The sequence below is a fragment of the Corvus cornix genome, chromosome 3 (assembly GCF_000738735.6).
Source record: "Corvus cornix cornix isolate S_Up_H32 chromosome 3, ASM73873v5, whole genome shotgun sequence".
Classification (NCBI taxonomy): domain Eukaryota; kingdom Metazoa; phylum Chordata; class Aves; order Passeriformes; family Corvidae; genus Corvus; species Corvus cornix.
This window is the reverse complement of record NC_047056.1, coordinates 51,140,587-51,155,638: the sequence shown is the minus strand read 5'-3', so window position 1 is coordinate 51,155,638 and position 15,052 is coordinate 51,140,587.

Here is a 15,052-nt window from a genome sequence, read left to right as displayed (position 1 = left end):
AAATAGATAATGAATATGTCCTAAAATATGGTTTATAAGTGTATTGGAGAATAAGAGATAAAGATGATGGTATAGCATCTGGCATCATCAGGCTCAAACAATGCAGACAAAAATGAATCTAAATCAATAAGAACTTGGAATACTATTGGTCTTAAAGGGTTGACACCTGAAAATATTCAATTATCAAGTAAAGAAGTTAGCACAAATAAGAAAAACATGCTATCACATAAGGTGTTTATCAAAGAATGACTCCTATTTTTGCCTTACCTGTAAAAAAAAAAAAAACAAGAAAGATCAAGGCAACACAGGGAGATGAGTCTTTGGCTGTTATCAACAGACATTAAAATCTTTTTTTCTCTCTCTCTTTTTTTTTTTTTTTTTTTTGCATTACTATGGCTGTGCAGTGGTTACACACTGATAAAAATCCCTCATGTTTCAGCTGTCAGATTTTAAATATGAAAATCCAAGACAGTCCTAGAGAGGAGTTATGCACATGTTTTATTTGATTCAGAATGAACTACTCTGCACATCAATCAACTAATAAATGAGAGATCAGACAAATTATATACAAGTAATTTCTATATTCAGAAAATCTGCTTTACTGTGATGGCTGCCCTGGGAAAAACTGAATTCAACATGTATTTCATAAGACATTTGACTTTGACCACATAATTCAGGACAACTTGTATTATACAGGACAACTCTCGCAATACTACCTAATGTAGATGTGCTACCTTAGTGAAAAAGCTGGTATTAGTGGAACAGTTTGCTCTGAGGGTTAACTGTCTAGCTCAGTGCAGAACTAGAAGTCCACAGTAAAGATTAAATGAGACTGCAAATACATCCGTTAAAAATTCATTCTGAACGGAGCCTAGATAAAACTGTGGAGTCTTCCACAAAGGCAAAAGTGATAGGCAGGTTTATAAATAAAACAAAGACACATTGTTTTACAAAAAAATACTATGCCAACTTGAAGGGGGGGGGGAGGTGGATGGAATCTAGCAGCTACACAAAGAGACTAGTGATGCACATTGCTGTCTTCTTAGAGCTTTTGTCAAACTATATTTTTCTTAAGCTTTAGACAGGACACATTACCTTTGAAACATGCTGAATAGACTGTCATAAAGAATCATGGGGAGTCTAGGTTCTAACAGGTTAGCATGGGTTAAAGTTGGTTGCACATGCTAACATCACACCTCTAAATCTTTGTCTAGACAGAGCATTAGAATAGATAACTTGTTTGTAAGGGTGTAAGTATACAGAATTAGATAACAAACTGTTCCAATATTAGTAAACAAAAAATCAGTGTGCTGACAGTGGATTGAAGAAGACAGAAGTAACAAGTCTGGCTCCTTGGGAATGCCTGTTTAGCTCTCTGTTGCTTATTAATAACCTTGAAAGGTGCTGTCTGAATGTGGCTAAAAATATATGGTAACTGGAAATTACAGGAATGCCTCATATACTTAAAGAATATGCCATAGCATTGGAGCACCTGCATTGACAGAGGTAATGCCATCAAGAAATGCATCATAAGGACTTGTGGGAGCTCATCCCCTTCACCTTTAGCTGCTTTGTGCATTCTTGTCCAGTGCTCAGTGGGAAAGCATTGCCAATTTGCCTAAGCATCTGTGGGAGCTAATTTATTGAAGTATCTGCAGAAAAGGTAAGGGGATTGCACACTACACAGGAAGAACAGAGACACTGAGTGTAGCTGACCTGCAGGGAAGTTGCATTTATAGATTGAGCCTTTCTTCAGCCTTTCTCCAGCCTTTCTCAGCAGACAATGCACCAAAGGGGATGGATTCCTAAATTAGGTTAACTAACCTCATCTGGCCAATCCAAGCTTCCAGTCAGGGAAGCCTACGTTGGAATGTTTACTTTCCTAAAAGCTTTAATGGGCAGACATGTTCAGTGAAAAGCTGTTCTGGGGAAATAATCATATGCTGGCAATATCAAATCAACCAGTGCCCAATTTTCATATAAAAGAAACTTTATCCATACAAAAATACATAGATGTTTTCAATTGCAAACACCATCACCTTGCTACGCAAATTTCTAAATGTGTAATGTTTCAGTTAAGGCAACATCTAAACTCTGCCAGTCATATCTCAGGCACAGAATTAAACTAACCTGCTATCAGACTGCCATCAGGAAGATCTTTTTCCTATGGTGTGAAAAGCCCTGTGCTTGGGCTTTTCAGCAAAAGCCAAACCATGCTCAGTCCATTTCCTTTGATCTCAGAATTGCAATTTGCCTTTTACTACAACTTTTGGGGGTTACTATTAAATCTCCTGGATCTTTCCATGTTTCTATTTAACTGACCATTTGGGGTCCTGAGTAGTTTAACCCCTCCAGAACACATCATAACAACATATTCCCTCAGGTTTTCAAACCTCGATCTGTCACTGTTGTGTAATGTACCAGAGTGGTGTTGCCATAGCCATGGCATATAATAGGGTGGATACCTGTTAGTTCAGTGTCCTTATGTCCTGCTGAAACAACATGTGAGAGGAGAGATAAATGAATGGTGGAAGTTGATCGTCTGGTTCTCATCTTTTGTCACTGAACAAAAAATATTAAAAACTAAATATCTGTATATACCTGTTACAGACAGATAAGAGCACAGGTACTTTCTCACCAGGTAAATATAGCCTGTCAGATTCTCTGTGGTTATAAGATGGGCAGAAAGGCCCAGAAGACTGTTAAAATACAAAGGGAGTTTCCTCAAAACGATCCACGCTCGATATCTAGCTTATTAATTGCAGTATGTTTTATTTGACTGTACCTCCCTCCGATTCTAAAAATAGAACTGTCAGAAGGCATCGCTGTATCAGCTGGTTCCTCTCTGCAAGTTAATCTATTATACAAGAAAAGGACTTTACAAATGGCTACATTAAAGACATCTAATGAAGTCAAAGCAGCTGTTTTAAAAGGTATTCAAACAAAATCTAGTCAATGAGATTTGGCCTCTGAATTTCATGTTGTACTATTAGGTATGTAGAAATTGAGCTTTTCAGGGGAATGAATTCTTTAAATTAAGTGAAAAGTCAGGCTATTTGAGCACCTCATTATGCTCTGTATTGAAGATCTTTCTCATCCATATTATCCTATTAAGGATTGCAGTGATACCACAACTGTATTCATTGGTGTAATAAAAGGACACACACAGCACTCAAACCAGTGCTTTTGATACTGCTGTCCTTATTCAAGCTTGGTTCCTATTTATCTCAACAGAAATTTTGTCACAGGATATGGAATTAAGCCATGTGTTTTTAAACCAACAATATATTACATCCTGCAAAAATGTAATTTTCTGGGCCTTACAAAATATCAAAGCTTCAAATCATTATTAATTACTTATGCATGCATATTATTCCTCCTTCCTACAGACAGATCTTCTTTGAAGCAGAATGGGCGCATTTCCTTCAGGCTATTCTGCCTTAAAAGGGTCAGCTTGAAAACCACATTTTTGTTACGCCTATCAAATGTGGTATCCACAACACTGAAAATAACACTTAAGGCTACTGCAAGAAAGAAAAAACAAAGAAATATATGCCTGTATCTCTGACATTTGATTATGTGCCCATCCTAAGTAAGCTCGTATAGGCATGTTTTGCATGTTCAAGCTCTCATTTCTCCCTTCCTCAATGATCTCCTGTATCTTACCAGTAAATTAAAATCTTCCATAGTATTTTTAATACAGAGTACATTAGTGAAGTGAATTTTACCAGAATGTGTGAATTTCACCAGAACATGTGTATTTCAAATCAGGAAATTTTAAGGAGGGTCCCTTTCAGTAGTTCAGAACAAGAAAGCAGGTGGCAGGTAGATTTTACACTGGACTTTTAGTGACAAAATATGGGCTATATCCCATTCTTAGCCATTAAATTGATGCCCATTGCATCTAATAGAAAATTTAATGCTCAGGAAATCAAGGCTTTCATGTAAAAGCACAATCCTACTTTCATATAAGTCATTTTGAAATGTGATATTAGTATCAGGGGGAGCAAGTGCAAACTGATATTTTTTCAGGAACCAGTTTAATTCATTGTGCTTTGGCAAATCTGATTCCAATCCATCACAAAGTACACCACTAACTTTGTTAAACTCAGAAAATCAAATTAACAATTATTTCTTTGTGTTGCAGAAGCAATCAATAATTCCTGGAACACCTTCCGAAGTAGCGTTGTCATGATGTAGTTATATAGATATAAGTAATGGGCATTCTTCAAATGATAAGAAATTACATCAATCAATATGCTTTTCTCTAATTTAGCTCTATAATCCCTTTCCATCACATTCTGCTTTTCCTCTCACACTCCTCACATTTTCTTTTCCTTCCATTCCCACCCTATCCTCTCTCATCATGATGTTCCCTCTTCCATATCCCCTCTGTTCACCCTGCCCTGCCTCCTGTGTGTTGAGCATCAACAGTGCCACCCCTTACACCAGGCATTACACCTCATCCTTCAGCCATGGCATCCAAAGCCCTTCCTTCACTGCTGATTTGCTTCCATAAGCTGCAAAGTACTGTGTGGGTCCAAGTGCCAATTTGGTTGTCCGCACACTAAGCTGGAGAATCTGAAAAACCTGCCATGGAACCTCTTGGAGGAGTGATCCACCCTAGGGTTCCTTAGTTTCAGAATTACGGCCATGTGGATGGCACATAGGACTGGGAGCCCAGAAACTCCTGACTGCCAGGAATAGCTTTAAGTAATGATTTTTTAAATGGATCCCGACAATTCATTAATTCTCTTTGTCTCAGATTATCTGCAAAGATTGGTATAATAGTGCTTTGCTCACCTTCTTCACAGAATTTTGCAAGAAATATGCTTGAGTTTTATTTCTTTGAAGGGGAATTATGCTTTTTCACCCGAAGGCAGAACTCAGCCCTTCTACAGTCAAGACATAAACCTCAAGTTTTATTATAGTCTTTAAGAGACATATGCAAAGTCAAAAGTTGAACAGAAGGCTGTTACTCCCATTAAGAAGAGATGTGACAGGAAAAAGCAAACAAGGAAAATGAAGACAGTGTTCCCTTTAAATTTAGTCAAATTTGGGTCCCAGAAAAGAAGGTGGAGCAAGAAGATTCCTGCTTTCAAGGGAAAGTCTGTTAAGTGCTGAAAACATTGACTACATTGTTCATGATTACTTAATGACTGATTACTCAGTAATGTTCACAAGGTCAGCAAAACCTTGGGTATCTGTCATCCGAATGCCACTTCCATGAATTTAAGTGAACAAAATTGCAGTAAATTTTGTTATCTGACATTTTTAAAGGCCATATGCCTTTATGATACAGTTTATTTATTTAAGCATAGTCAAAATGTAACAAGAAAAAGAAGTATTCATACCAAAAATGCTATTCCTAGAATTGCATTTGAGTTACATGACATTACAATATAAATTATAACACAGAATCATAGAATCATTTAGTTTGGAAAATACCTTCCTCACAAGAGTATTAGAAAAATGAGTAATTAAAAATGCCAAATATATATAAGCATGAAATAGGCATTTTTATTGCCAAAACAAAGCGTTTATTACAGAAACCAATTATTAAGCTATAGAACACATCAGATTTTATGAACTAAATCTACAAATTAATTGAGTGCCTAATTCCAAGTTTAGGTGCCTCAGGTTAACATTTCAGCAGTACTGCAACCCACATATCCTACTTATATTTGAGGGCAGAGCAAGAGATCAACAAGTAGGCACATGCTATGCTGTGAAGCTGCTGACAGCCCTACCTTATGCCTACTCTCTGCTGGAAATCTCACATTCAGCATTTGGTGGGGCAAGTTAGGAGGGTGCAGCAGGGTCAGGGCACACATCTGTCAGGATTAGGTGTATTGGGAAACACATTGTGAAATCTCCTCTCTGCCTGATTCATTGAAGGAACTTGAGCCTATTCTCTTGCTCCAGGAATTGGTCAAATGTCGAAGCCATTCAGTGTTTTGAAAAAAATCAGTCGCAATCTGTCCCACTGTAGCTGCTTCACTTTGTACATTTCTTGGAACACGCACATGAATCTGGGTCTCCCATATGACCATCTCAGCTAGCAGGTTAGTTTCACAGGCTCTAACTCCCACTGAGCAAGAATAACTTTAATAGGAGGTACTTGCTCAAAAATGTGCTATGGCCTCAGATATTGGAAATGTGTGCTAATACGTGGCTCCAAATCAGACCAAATACAAACATGGTTTGAATACTTGCCTGCTATTTTGCATTCTCCAAAATAAAATAAAATAAAATAAAATTTCTTTATCCTAACATGTGACACACTGGTTTTCAAGGGATTTCATATTGTTTCACGGGAAATTATATACAGAATGAACTCCACTAAATATTCTGAGAAGAAAGAGTACATCATCCCAGCATTGTGGAACTGGGATCAACTAAACTAGGCACTGAAGCAGAAAAGTGACTTCTTGGTCTGAGCACTGAAAAGGAGGGGTAAGAAAAAGACAAAGAAACACTGGTCACACCTTGAGCAAGCTAAGCATGGGCAATTAGCTCTTCATAAAATGGTACAGAAAAGAGCTTGTATACAAACAATATAGCAGCCAGTTTGGGGGCCATCTTAAGTACGGGTAAATATTTCCTGAGCACACCAACCCACCTCCAGAATAATCTTGCTTCCTACCAACTCAGGAAACTCCTGTAATGGCAACAGGAAGAAGTTATACTGTGGTACACTGAACCATCTCCATCTTTAAAACCTGTCCACACAAGAAGAACTTGTCAGCAGCCTTCCACTAGCAATAATTTGGTTGTAAACAAGAAAATGTAACCCAAGTTTGGCCTGAGCAACACAAACTATTTAGCGACAAAAGCTTGGGTTCTCTGCATTTACCCTTTCCTATGATAAAGGAATAAAAGCACTTAACACCTTTGGCCAACATGGCCCAGTGCCAGTTCCCAAGTGTCTCCTAGCACATGGAAAGCCTCATGCACATACCAGGCAGCAACAGCGAGAGGTGCTTGTTTTCAGGATCCACACTCCAGTACTCATGGGACTGGGGATTGTCAACAGTGGTGTATGAGTGTGTACCTGGTCATAAAAAATTAAATCATTCTCAAAAGTCTGTTTTTTCCCTGCCAAGAGCATTATATTCCATATGGAAATGACTCATCTGCTCTTTGGTCACTTTCGTGGAGAACACCATATTGTGACCACCCTCACCTTAAATTTGGGCTTGTCTACACATGGAGTTGTTCCTGATTAATTGTTCTTGATTAATGTCTTGTGTGGCCACGGCATCCACATGCAGCACTGTTCAGGAACAGCTCTAAGTGTAAACAAGCCCTTATTCACAGTAGGAATGCTAACAAGATCAGGAGGAATGGCCCATGCTCAGCACCTCTTGGGACAGACAGTTCTTAAGTAACACAGAGTAAGACATTCCTCAGTCAACGGCTCCAGCCAAAAGACATCCTCAGAATATACACCTAACAGGATGTAAAGCACAGTCCTAGGTACCTTTTTAAAAGTCAGTGACGTAGGTGGATGCTCTCAGCTACATATTCACTGTTCTGACAGACATCCTTGCCCTCACAGACCTGGAGGATCCACAGGATTTAGTCCCAAACTTGTTCAAGCTCTGCTGATTTTGGCCAAGCAGCAAAGAAAGGGGCTTCAGCTGACTGCCTGGAGCAGATGAGGCTGCACTTCCCTCAATACCAACCCCCAAACTCCTTTATTCCTTAGTAGTCACTGAATCTTGCAGACTTCTTCCTTCTTTGCTGTGGTTTTAAGCTCTCATTCTCACTTGAATTATTTTCTGTCCATATATTTCTGATGCATGGAGACATCCTTCTTTCTCAGCAAGTTTTGGTTTGGTTTGGTTTCCCCTCCAAGTTGGTTCAATTATATACTATTATAGAGAGCCAAACCATTGTTACTCCAAGTGCCACAACTCAAAAGTACTTTCTTGAACAATTATTTACTGGTTTTGTTTCTGCTGAGCACCTACACTCAGTTCTGTCAGTAAACAGAATTTAAAGAAAAATTCCCAGCAGAAGCTATTAAACCAATGTCACCTAAGCTCTTCAGTTTTGTTACTTATATACACAAAACTAAAGAAGTACTTATATTTACTAACCAAAAACATATTTGGTAGAGATCGTATCTGCTGAAATTATATTTTCCAGGTTTTATCTTAAAATATTTCTATTTTTATAAAGTTTCAAAACCTGAACATTTCATTTTACAGCCATTAATAATAATAATAATAATAAACTTGTAAATATAAACCAGTGTGATATTACCTACATTTTCTTCATTTTTTAAAATCTTATTTGTTAAGTTTTGAGTGTTTAGCTTTCCCAGTTTCTAGGGAGGGGTGAGTGCAGATGGGGTTTTAACTGCCTGTTTATTTCATCTGGAAAATGATATGTCTGTTGTCAGATGTGGCTTTGGAATTCTCTTTTAACAGTATATCACTTGTTTTAGACCAGGTGTTGACTGGTCAAATTACAGGAACATGAAGTATAATTTGTACTTGTCACACGGGCAGTTTTCTTAAAGGCATTAAGTACTATCTTTTTCACCTGATTCAGTGAAAAGATATCTAAATGTGTGGTGGGCAGTTACACCCTCTCAACGTGCCTCCACCCATATCACCCTGTGGATGGTGCTTTGTTGTCTCAGCACTGGAATCATGCTGGACGCAGCTGGAAAAGAGGCAAAGAAAGTGATGTGGGAGGGGCAGAGCTCTTAGAAACCATTCCTGGTTTTGTAAATAGGAAAAAGCAATTTTAATTCAAGATGATGTAGTTTCCAAGTGATTAAGCCAGAGAGAAAGATGATTTATTTTTCCAGTGGAATTGGAAAAGGCATGGAGGGAGTCACTAATGCACTCAAGGGTCCACATTGCCAGGCAGAGGGGCCTAACATATGTTCTAAAATCTCAGGCTAAGTTTATCATTAGCCATTAATTTGGTGTTAAAAGCACAGATAAGTCAATTGAAAGTATTGGTACTGAGGGCCCTTTATTTCCAATTCGAGCAGTTTGGGGAAACTTCAGACTTAGTCCAATCCCCTGAATTGAGCATGTGTTGCCCCAGGCATTTCTAAGTTGTTCAAGGGCTGCATTACAGGCTTGGACCATCACCAGGCTGTCAAAGTGGTTTTGGTGTGCGAATAGAGCAAAGCTTCTGGTTTAGTTTCTCTGAAAAGGAACAAAATTTAGTTAGCTCATACCAAAAACACTTTGCAAACTAAACCAGAGCTCTGTAAGTGGAGACAAATGGGTAAATAACTTCAAAACTGCATTGCTGCTCCAGCCTGGAATACCATGCACAACCTCAGGCACCTGAAAAAAGAATCTTGATTTCCAAAGCAGCCAAGTGCCAAGAGTACCCACCAACTGTTTACCTTACAAAACAAAAACATAACATTAAGCTACATAACAATGGCCAATTAATTTTTTTTTTAATCCCACACAATAGAAATATTGAAGTCTCATATATTCTTTCTAATGCCTCATATGATAAATTACTGAATTAGAACTCCTAAACTGTGTTTAGAACAGGGAATGGGAAGCCAAATATTCAGGCCAAAAGCTACAAAGGTCTAAGGCACCAAGCAGCTGTGTAGATGGCCAGCTCACATTGAAACCACTCAAGCACAGTGAGGCGCCTAAATAATGTTGTGCCTCCTGTCTCCTTCTCCACCAAATAAACTAGGGCAAATAATCTTTAGATTTCTGAGGTTAGATTAACGGATCTTTGCTCAGACAGTTATATAATAATTTTGCACTTCAAATGCAAAAACAACTGAGAGACTTTCAGACTGTAGATAAACTAATAATACACTGCACTTTTAGTTTGTTATTCAAGGGATGTTACACAAAGGGGGATTGATTTTGCAGCTATTGCACTTGAGCAGCTCCTATTTGGGGCAATGGGCGCTTGTGTGGGAAGAACTGCTGTGGAAGCAGTCCCCATAATGCACTTATTGACAAGATTAATCCTCAGTTTTCCTTCAAAGTGATTGCAAGCTGCATCAACATTCCAGTGATCTTAGATGGTTTCTGTGTATTTTCCCATATGGTTTTAGCAAGAAGTTTTAAAAAGTTATATGGCAAAAGCTTGATTAAAAAGAAAATAAAATCCTTAAATTGGGTCATATGTAGGACATTCCTCTTGGTAATCTCTCTGTATTATAGAACAGCCTCACAATTTAAATAGAAGTCAACCCAATTTACAAAATTGGATTGGACAAAACACTAGAGAACATGTTACAGTATAGGGAGTCATCATGCATACACAGTGCAGATGTACTGCTGAATGACCTAACTTGCCCATTTGCATCTCTAATTTCTATGATACAATCTCCATTCCACACTGCAATTATTTGAGAAAGAAATTAATTTCTTGGTTTCAAGGAAGTTGGTAGAGGAATAGAGGGGTAAAGAGAGGAAATCGAATTTTGCAGAGCCATGATTCCAAAAATAATTCAGCAAGGAAAGATCCTGCAGAAGAAGAGGGTAGAAAGTTATGGAAGAGAATTGACATTCAGCATGCTGTTAAAACCTTGCATTGCTAGAATAGTGGCAACAAAGTCACTCCTTGTTTCTATTGCATTCTAACTGTTCTGTTCTCTTCCACTCTTCTTTGCCATTTGTTTTTATATTTACTGTTCCATATACCAATTAAGAATTCTTAGCAGGTCTTCCAAGCAGTAGAAATTTAAATTAGATTACAAAAAGAACCTCAAAAGCAGAATGAGATTTTAAATGGGTCATTGAAACTAACTGCAAAATTCTTTTATCAGAAGGGGGGAAGGTAATACTTTTTAAGAGTGCCTTAAAATTAATCCAAAATGAGTGTCACTTATTTTCAGCGTGTCAGAGTTGGAAGGTCTACTCTGAGGTTAATGTGAAAGTGAATGTAAAAATATTTTAAGCTTTTTATTCGCCAAACTGGAATACCACGAAATGAAAACTTTAGGAAACCAAGGTGGTATCAACAGTATAGTATGTATACTATACTCTACATACATATAGTATGTACAGTGCCCTAAAGCATATTCCATTGAGGGAACTGAACTGGGGTACAAGTTGCTCAGGGTAAGAGTTCCCCTTCTGCCACACAGAATAGTGAAAAAGGTATCCGGCTGCGCCTTACTTGAAGGAATCTGCAGCTCTGCCATGTAGTTATTCTGTGTTGTGTAAGTCCGCAAAATAGGTGGTCCAACCTTTCCCCCACACTACCGAACTCCCATTTTGCCTCCTGCCCCATGCTGGCATGATGGTCCTATGTTGACCAGAATCACAGTAGATTTTGCCATTTAAACCTGTTATTTTTTGCTAGCAAAAGCCAACAAGTAGTAAGAAAGTCAACCTTCAAAAATTGCAGTGTCTGCTGTTTGGGACACAGTGGCCTTGTCTGCACCAGTGTTTTTTTCTGCAGTCTCTGAGGAGTTACAAGGCTGGTCTAACCCCATCAGTATCAGGGATGCTTGGTGCACAGCCGCAGATGGAGCTCCCTAGCCAGTGACTGTTTCAACTCCATCCACATTGCCAAAGGTTAAATAGGAGCTCTGTCCCAGCACTTACCAGTGCTTCACAGCCTCTGAATAAAAAAAAAACCAACAAAAATGAAAAAAAAAAAACCAACAAAAACAAACACCCACATCAGATCCCCTTAAGGAAGAAAGTGTGTCCCTTCCTGTGAAAGGCCTCAATTTCAGAGCATCTCTGCTCTCTAGTGCTACACCACTTCCCACACACTGTCACAAGTCTCTAGTACTTGGTGCCATTATTTTCTGGCACCAGGTGGTCTCAAACCCTTTCTTTTTTCTAAGTAATTTTCCATTCCCCACACCTATGAAGAAGAGTTTAATAAAGGTGATTCACCTAAAGCTAGGTGATCTCTGCACACAGTTTTGGCTTGTTCCCTGGGCCCAGCCAAGGGACTGACCACGGAGGACCACAACTCTCCTCCAGGCTGACAGTTCCCAGCTCGTGGGGACACCAAGACAAGCCTGTTCCAAATCCCAAAATGTGCACAGCCACCTGCTCCAACAGGCACAGCGGCAAGGAGCACTCAGGCAGGTGCTGCCAGCGGAGGTGGTGCCAAGGGAGGGGAGGGTGATCCACTTGAGGGTTGAGGAGTTGCAGGGGCTGTTGTGTGAGGCCTGAGAAGAGGCACCGGGGACGAGCAAGGCTGGGGTGAGGCAGTTGTGGGGCGGCAGGCAGAGAGGAGCCCTGGAGGGGAAGGGAAGCCCAAGCTCATGTGCCTGATAGACCTGGTGTCTGAGAGAAGTCTCTCCTGCAGGCAAAACAGAAACCTGAGGAATTTTCCCAAGGGAGAACGTGGTAGCCTCTGATCAGTACCAAATTTAGTCACACAAGCATGGAATCCCAGGGTTAAAAGTGAACCCTCAACAAGGCCCAAACTGGGGTGTGGGTATTTGGATGCATCCTTGATGACGAAACGTCATTTCTCTATCTTTTTTTCTTCAGCTCCTGACTGGCTGAGAGAACTGCTTCTTCAGAGATTGCTACTTACACAAAACACAACAGCCTGCTGAAATGGATTTAGTTTATAAAGTAGCTCCCCATCGCAGCAGCACTGCAGTAGTACAGACCTGAAAGTCACCTGTATAGAAGACTGAAAAACACCACTCATAGCAACAAAATCTTCTGGGTCAACAAACAAAATTTTGTGAAAAGAAAGAAGGCTTTGATGTCAGTTCTTTGGATTTTGAGCAATTTTGCGGAGTGGTAACAGGGAACCAGGGAATGTTACTTAAACAGTCCAAAGGCTTTGAACAAAGAGTGTTCACAAAAGGCTACTAAGGAAAGCCAGTTGTCAAGAGCAGAAGAGTGGGTAACACCCTGCCAGTCATGGATGCAAATCCAGTTAGGGGATAGCACACAGGGGCAGAGCAGGAATAATTGCTTGGTTCTCTTCACAGCATTTAAGTAGTGGGGTGTCTCTAGGATCAATACAAACAGTGGCATTGTTTAATGTACTTATTGAGGTCCTACTAGAAAAGCTGGATGCATAAGAGCAGTGGGCAAGACAACGCTGGTGAGGCACCTTGGTAAGCCTGGACAACACTAAGTAACTGAGTAATGTGTCAGCAAAGGGAATGCAGTGTAGATGAGTGCACCGTAATGCACCTTGGAAGGCATGACTTAAACTACTCATATACACAGATGGGTTCTGAATTAATTGTAACCTTTCAACAGAAAGATTGAGGCATCTGTGTGGACAGCTTAATGAAGATGTCTGCTCAGTGCTGCAGTGGTCAAACACAGAAAATAAGCTGTAACTAAAAAATGGTTGATAGAAAATATTGTAACATGATTATATTAAAAACATTCATAGAAAAATTCAGTCATCAGCCTCAGAGGGATGCAGAAGAGAAATCTGCCTAGAGAATAAACCGAGTGACCTTGTAGAGGTCAATCATGCCAAGGGCTGCTGATGTCCTGAGTTACAGACTGCAGTGCATCCTAGAATCTCAGCACCTTAACTGAGCAGATTGATAACTTTTAAAGAAAGAGTACATGAAAGTTTGTTCAATGAAGGACAGACTGGATGCATCACATGGCATGTTTATGTACCTTGTTCAATAATAAGGAAACATGTAAAAAGTGACTACAGTCAATGCAGACTGTAACTAATCTGTAGAAAACTGGTCACAAACTGTTACTGTGGTAAATAGCTTTGTTTACCACCAAAACCGATGAGACTTAAACATACATTAAAAAAAAAGAAACACAGTCTCTCTGCTCATGTAAATAGAGTCAGCCCATTAACTGTTGTAATCAGTCGAACTGATTATACAAGCCACGGAGGTACCATTTCATCAGTTGTACAGAAAATAAAAATGACAAGAGCCTTCAATTTCCAATGTTCAAGAGTCGGCAGGGTTAAGACACAAATCCCTCAGATTTATGTCTCCACCAGTGATGATATAGCTGGCAAGTTGCTTTATATTAGAGTTTTGTCCTCTCAGTTGTACGGTCATGAGGGAATCCTTCCTCAGGTACAGTGTTGTTGAATGCCTGGTATGGTTGAATGATGGTTGAATGCCATCACGAGTTCTCTAAAAGACATTACTATTGGCATTGCTAGTTAGGCAGATACTGAACTTAGTGTACCAGCAGCTTTTTCTGTGCTATGAATACCTATCTTCAGGCAAAATACATGTAACTGAATTTCAGATGTCCTTTTAGCTATTTGTTCTTTCTGAAATCAAGTTCACTTGTGCTGTGCAAAAAAAAAAAAAAAAAAACTGAGTGAGGAATTGCTAGCCATAATACATGAGAAGCAACACGACAGTTAAAAATAGCATTAATCAGAGCTATAGACTGAGTTTAAGGCAGTATTAGTCACAGAGCCATTTGTTTTGTTCTGCAACACCTAATATAATACTCAAGACCATATAATATTCAAGATTAATAATAATAATAATAATAATAATAATAGTAATATTCTTGAGCAGTCAACTAGCCTGGAGACTTTATACATGAAAGACAATGAATGAAATGTTCAAAACATTGCAAACTGTCAGGAGTTTTGCCCTTAAATGTGAGGACTTTTAGAAAATCTGTAAATGAAAATAGAGTGATGGATATTCCTCAAACTCTTGGAGGAGTAAAAGCAATATGTACACATAGTACACATAGTAGTAATAATCCTCTTCCTACCCTGGCATGGGAGTGGTGGGGGGGGAAGGAGATTGGAACAGCAGACAACCTCACTGAAGTAGAAGTGTAGGTCAGCCTTCACCCTTGGAGGAAGTATTTTTCTTAAGATCTTGAAGACAACTTCAGATGGATGCAATAGCCCCAATACATATTCATGCTATCGCTGAACACCTTCCATACCAGACCAAATTATAGGATGTTTGTTTTATCCTGTAGGGGCATTAGAGTGAGGGAAGTTGTTGGATTTAGCATTTTCTGTCTGAACGGAAATTGGTTACTGGGCTGTCAGAGTCTGGAAGGAAGAAAGAGGCAGTGGATGTGGTTATGCAAAGAAGTTGTTGAAGAACATTACTTCACTAGGATTGATAATATGTTGCTGG